Source organism: Apium graveolens, chromosome 5, assembly GCF_009905375.1.
Source record: "Apium graveolens cultivar Ventura chromosome 5, ASM990537v1, whole genome shotgun sequence".
Lineage (NCBI taxonomy): Eukaryota > Viridiplantae > Streptophyta > Magnoliopsida > Apiales > Apiaceae > Apium > Apium graveolens.
Genome location: NC_133651.1, coordinates 244,160,672 through 244,166,674, shown reverse-complemented (window position 1 = coordinate 244,166,674; position 6,003 = coordinate 244,160,672). Strand labels below are relative to the sequence as shown.

Here is a 6,003-nt window from a genome sequence, read left to right as displayed (position 1 = left end):
CTGAACTCAACCTGCCACTACCCACAAAACAGAGGAATCCAAGAAAAGGAAGAGCATAAGAGTCAAGTCAAATCCACCTCAACATAAAGTGGTCTCTAAGCCAAATCCTAAAGTCAAGAAAGATGATCAGCTGTTCATTTGTGACATCAAGGAATTCTTAGATATCAATCTTTTCTTGGATGAGCTAGATGAAGTAATGGGAATTGATGCTTACAACAAGATGCCAGGAAGATTGGTGTTCAAGTACAGGGAGGCAAGAAGATCATTTGGCCTCTATATAGGATTCTTAATGAAGGCTACAATGTCTTGGTAAAAGTATTTTCTACTATATAGAAGGATTTTGGATTCACCAAGGTGGCCAAAACTGAAATACTTAACAAAATTCACCAAATCAGACAAAGCTGGAGAGATCCAAATGCACTTCCTAGAGTTTTAACTATCCCATAAAATGGTGATACAGTGCATTTGAGACCTTATTGGATGATGGATTTCAGAGATGAAAAGGGTGTCAGAAGATTTTTCAGACTTGAAGACCAGCTGCAAATATCTAGCAATGATACACTCAAAGAAATGTAGGAGATGTTGGATTCCAATGATGATAATGAAGTTGAATTCTTTAGAAAACTCCAACACCAAATTGAGGAGAATGATAAGAGGCTGGGAAAGAGGACCAGGGATTCAAGGAAAAAGGAGTAATCAGCTCAACCTAGAGGAGCACCTTGAAATGACATATAACTACACTCAACTTTCCTTATTCAAATTTTAATCGGAGCATTTTGCCATTTATCTATAGTTTACTGTTCTTATTTTTATTAGGGTGTTTTGTTATCATCAATTTAGGATGAATTTATGCTTATAATTCTATTAGACATAAATTGGAGGAGATTGTTAGGAATATATTGTAGGCTTGATGATAACTTACCAAAACACTCTAAGTAAATAATTTAAATGATTTTGTAACCATCAATTGATGGAGTAGCTTGTATTAAATAAGTTTGCAGCACATTTCTTTATACAACAAATAGCTTAGGAGTTTAGAAGTTATAGTGAATTATAAGTAACATTGACTACTAGCAAGATATACAAAATAGGTTGGCTAATTATAAATAGAAGATGCCTTATAATTTTGTGTAAGCGAAAGAGTGTCAACTACTAAGCAATTCATCATCAACGAATAAACTTATACCTTCAGTGGATGACTCAAGACACCTTCAACAGATTAGCTGATCGACTGCTATCTATCAAAGCTTCAACGGATGTTCAAATGTAAAGCATCAATGGATAACACTACTACAACATCAACAAAAAACTGAACTTAGTGTCAACGGATGATGTTGAAGCTTCAACGGATAACCAATTCAAAAAGAGCAGTTGATAATGACATGATAGTCACATGGGTTGATTGTATACAAAAGAAATGTGGCAGCCTATAATTAGGTTTATGAAGATCAAGAAACATTTCCATTTCCATGTAAAAAGGGACGTTGAAAGATGTTGTATCTATCTGAATTATATTGAACAGAAAAATGAAGAAACATGTGATTAGACCTAGATAATAGATTTATGTTTTGTCTTATTTCACATGTAACTTGGTAGTATATAAACCAAGTATAGCAAACAGTTTTAATAATCGATTGACACAGTCAAACAAGCAAGAACTAGAGAGTAAGAACAAGCTATATCTTTAAGTACTCTCAAGTTCAAGTTTGTAAAAAAACTCTTGTAAGAAGCTGTGTGCTTTTGCATCACAGAGATCTTCTACATTTATATATATCTCTGGTGGAAATATTAATCCACCAGAAAGTTTTTAAACACTTGTTTACTTACTTTATGGTTTGAATATCATTATTGTTTATCCGCACCTAGCTTATTCAAACACATTAATATATATATTTGTTAGAAGTTTTTCATAGTCTCGAAAAGAAACCAGAATTCCATTCGACCCCCCTATTGTAATTCCGTTGTTTACATTATTAGGAAATAACAATAACCTTAAATATATTGGTTAAGTTAGGGTCACAGACATTATATGTCAGTTTTGAGCTGCTGCTGGTAATTGTTTATGATTAAACATGTTGTTTTATTTTGTGGTTTCTTAGTGATGACCAAATCCTCAGACCCGAATTTGGGGGTGTTACATATTTTATCCAATGTTATTAAAGTAGTTATCACTATATTGAACATTTTCAGGGTTCCTCGCCAAATCCCTATCCTCATGACGTTAAACATTCTACCTAGTATTATACTGCTACTTCAGCTTTGATTTAAATATATTTACTGGACATTTTCTTACAAATTCTTGCCTACCAGATTATTAGCCTCATATCATATATGTAGGTATCATACTTTTAAGATTTGTACTTTTAATGTTTGTGTTATTTGTACATGCTTAAATGATATGTAGTATACTTATTTTTACTTTTTCTCGTATGTTTTTTCCTATTTAATAAATGCACTACTCTATACCGTTCTTGAATATATTTGATAAATAACAGTACCGAGCTTATTAGGGTTAGCGCTAATAGGAATGAAATGCAAATACATAAGGACTCCCAATACAATACTTTTCTGGTCCCTTAATAATAGTCTCTTTTGAGAGTTTTTTTCTCATAATACATGTCCACTTTTAATTTTCAACGCAAATATGTTGATATTATTCTAAAACTACCTTTCTTGAAATTTGTATAACTAATGAGTTTTGAGTTAAAGTCTACATTCATTCAATTACGAGGGCTATAAGTGAAAAGACATCATCTAATATATTTCCTTAATATGGACAAATAAAGTATTTTGTTAAACATTGTCGTGAACATGTATTATCTCTTACTTGGTAAATTGTGTTATAATTAAAAGTGAAGTTAAAGCATCTATCAAACATTCAAACAAACTATTTTTTTAAATACTACAAGGATCGCCTTCTATTCTATTCTATATATAATAGGCCAACAAGATGATAAAAGTATTAAGATATTTTATTTATGTATTAAAATTACTAACTTACCCCTGTTTTTAATATTCATATAAAAATATTGTTCATGAGAATTGAACTCGAGTCTTTTGAATCACCCATACATCTTCATATCACTCAACAATATTGTCGTATGTGTTTTTAATTTTACACATAATACATGAGTGTTGTAAACACCGAACAATTTATTTTACTTCAAGCATTGTTACCAAAATTTTTTTATAGAGTTAATTTTTTTTAAAAATAATTTAAGATATAAGGTTAAGTTTGGTACATAGACAGATTTTTACCATATTTATTAATCATTTTTTTTAAAAACTATGTCTCCTACCTTTTTAATATAATTTTTTAATATGAAAATTAATTAATATAGATATATATTATTAATATTTTTAATAAGATATTGAAAATATAATTGCTTATATATAAATGATTGTTAAGTGGCATTTATGACACTTATTTATACTTTAATAAGCTTTGAGTTGATGTATTTGTACTCAAGTTATTTGTGTTTTAACGTGTTTTCAAGTGTTTTTGCATTTCAGGCTTTACTTCATGAATCAGGTGAATTAGCTTTGTTTTGATGCTAATATGATGTTTAGGATATGTTGGAATAAAAGCTTGAAAGACTGGCTCGAAGCTGCAAGGAATAAAGAAAAGAAAATAAAGTTTTTTGGTAAAAGGTCGGCGCGCCCGCACTGATGTTGCGCGCGGCCGCGCCAGGGAACAGAAAGTCAGCGCGCGGCCGCGCTGGGTCGGGAATTAAAAATCCTGATTCTTTTGCAATTCAAATTCTGGACTCCTGGGGTGCATGGACTGCTATATAAACATAACTTAGGTAATTTATTAAGAGAAGATAATTTATAATTTCAGAGTTTGAAGACATCAAGGGAGGAGAAGACGGGAAGAGATCTTTTGGCACAATTCAACAAAGGCGAAGACGATCTAGTTTATTCTTGTGAATATTTTTTTTGAGTTGTAATTTGGATGCTTGTTTCTGGTTTGTTTGAACCTATATTCTTGTGTGTACTTTGGTTTAATTATTTGTATAAAGACTACGTTTGTTATATCATGTTTTCATTGAAACCCACGTTGGCGATGAGTTCGATTATGGGCTAATCGTTATCGTGGGATTCTAGCGGATTTATTTATGGATTTCATTAGTTAATTTATTTTATGCCTTAGTGTGTGGTGATTGTATGATATCCTATTTATGGTTGTGCTTATTCATCTTGTGAGCGTTGCGAACTTATAAGATAGTGTGTTAATTCATAATAAAGCGAAAGTGAATTTAAGGATTTAGAACTTGCCATGCTAGCATAGGTTCATGTATTGTTATGCATGATTTGTAGGTAATTTACCCATCTTACTTGCCCTATGTAATCAAGATAGATAACTTGTGCTTAAACCGTTATGTTGTCAAATTCTATAGACATATAGGGTCTCAATATAATTGGTGCCTATTCAGCTTCTATCTATTTTGTGGATGCCTGGTTAGTGTTATCATCATTGCATGCTAAGGTTGAGAATAATAAGGCCATTGAATGAAGTACTTAATGAAGTTAGAATCCCATGTTTGTCATATATATTAACTCAGTCTATTTTATTCTCTTAGTTATAATTGTTAGCATAATTCTTAGTTATAAACAACCTCACTTTGTTATAGTCTTGGCATTGAATAATAACCATACATTGTTGAGTAGGTGCATAATTTTGATAGTTAACCAATACAGTCTCTGTGGGAACGAACTAGAAAAGATTCTATATTACTTGTGAACTCGTATACTTGCGTGTAATATTAGCGCGTGTTTAGCGACTAACAAGTTTTTGGCGCCGCTGCCAGGGACTGCAGTGTTAATTACTAGTTTATGTGCTTTCCATCAGTGGTCGTTAAAGTTCATTGACTCAGACATTGTTACTTAATTGTTTCCTTGGTTTATTTCAAGTAATCTAGCGAGGGTGTATGGATACGCGTTCACATACTCGCACGAGAATACTGGATAAAACTGAGGAAGAACTTGTGGTAATTTGTAGGGAAGTTTTTGAGGAAGAAAAGAAGGTAGAAGAAGAAGAGAAAGTTGAAGAGCCAATTGTAGTAGCTATGGGTGATCAAGCAGAGAATCTGAATGCTTTGATGGACTATTCTAAGCCTAAGATTAATGGCATTCATTCTAGCATCATTAGACCAACCATCGCGGCTGACACTTTTGAGATCATGTCAAGCACGATCCAGATGATACAAAACTCAGTTCAGTTTGGGGGTTCTCCTATCGAATATCCCAACATATACATTAGGGATTTCATCGAGATCTGCGACACTTTCAAATTCAATGGTGTGACTGAAGATGCTATCAAGCTGTGACTCTTCCCATTCTCTTTGAGGGACAAAGCTAAGTGCTGGTTACACTCTCTACCGGCAGGGTCTATCACAAATTGGGAAGATCTTGCTCAAAAGTTTCTCACTAAATTATTTCCCAGGGCGAAGACTGCAGCAATCAGGAATGCTCTTACCCAGTTTGCGCAGCAAACTGGAGAATCTCTGTGTGAGGCTTGGGATCGATATAAAGATATGCTAAGGAAGTACCCACACCATGGCATGCCTGACTGGATGATTATCAACTATTTCTATAATGGATTGGGCCCTACTTCTAGGCCCATGCTTGATGCAGCATCAGGAGGAGCCTTGTGGGCTAAGAGCTACGATGAAGCTTATGAACTTATTGAACTGATGGCTGCTAATGAGTACCAGAATCCTACCCAGAGGTTGACTCAGGGAAAAGTTGCAGGAATTCTGGAGTTGGATGCAGCAACTTCTATTGCTGCCCAACTTAAGGCGTTGACAATGAAGGTGGACATTTTGACTAATTATGGAGTTAATCAAATCGCTAGTGTCTGTGAGCTTTGTGTTGATTCCCATGAGACTGATCAGTGAACAATTTTTAATGAATCAGCTCAGTTCGTGGGAAACTTCCAACTATCGCAGCAAGCTGTGCCAGCCACCTATCATCCAAATAACCACAATCATCCTAATTTCA

At 33.8% G+C, this 6,003-nt stretch overlaps 1 non-coding gene across 1 annotated transcript; it reads right to left on the bottom strand.

Annotated features, from left to right (window-relative positions):
- Positions 1-5,459: 5,459 nt before the first annotated feature.
- On the bottom strand, positions 5,460-5,566 carry LOC141663298 (small nucleolar RNA R71). Its single transcript, XR_012551377.1, has one exon. It is a non-coding gene; the product is annotated as a small nucleolar RNA R71 (small nucleolar RNA).
- Positions 5,567-6,003: the final 437 nt, after the last annotated feature.